Here is a 720-nt window from a genome sequence, read left to right on the forward strand (position 1 = left end):
GGACCTTTGAAGCACTGTAGAAAGTACTGCCCTCAGGTAAAGCTTACTCCCTTAAAGTCAAGATGCCACAATGGATGATGTGAGTGCCTGTTTCAGCAGAAAGCCATCTAGGTCAGCTTAAATCACCAAGGAAGGTTATTCTTAAACCAGTTCTATAGGAGGACACCTGCCCAGGCCCCAGGGGTATGTGCTCAGGCTCATTTTTAATTTAAATTGTTTTGAAGGAGAGCTAATGAGAATCTGAAAATATTTGATGGCGATTAAATTTAGAATTCATGGATAATTAGCCTGGGGAAAAAAAAAAAAGCTATTTTCAGATGCTGAATTCAGCATGTGTCAGTAGAGCTCCAAAGGCAAGTCCTTCCTATAGTCTTCAGAGCTGCTTTTCTGGGATTGTCATGCAGTGTTTTGGGAAGACAGTGCCAGAGCGTAAAGTACGGTAAGTAAAGATAAGACAGAACACCAGGGCTCTCCTTAGAGATATCTTTTGTTCCTCTGACCTTGAGAAGCCACCTTTACAGAGCTATTCAACTTTTCAGAAATCCATTCCCAGGTAGAAAAGAGCAGTTCCTACTGGGAGTTTTGCTGTGCTCCGAGAAACTTTTGTCGAGTTCCTGAATAGTGGGAATGTTCCTAATTGCTTTCAACCATCTCTGTCCTCCCCCCTGCTTTGTTACCTTTTCTCTGTTTTTGACTCCTGAGATATTCTGAAAAGCCTCT

The sequence above is a fragment of the Nyctibius grandis genome, chromosome 1 (assembly GCF_013368605.1).
Source record: "Nyctibius grandis isolate bNycGra1 chromosome 1, bNycGra1.pri, whole genome shotgun sequence".
NCBI lineage: Eukaryota > Metazoa > Chordata > Aves > Nyctibiiformes > Nyctibiidae > Nyctibius > Nyctibius grandis.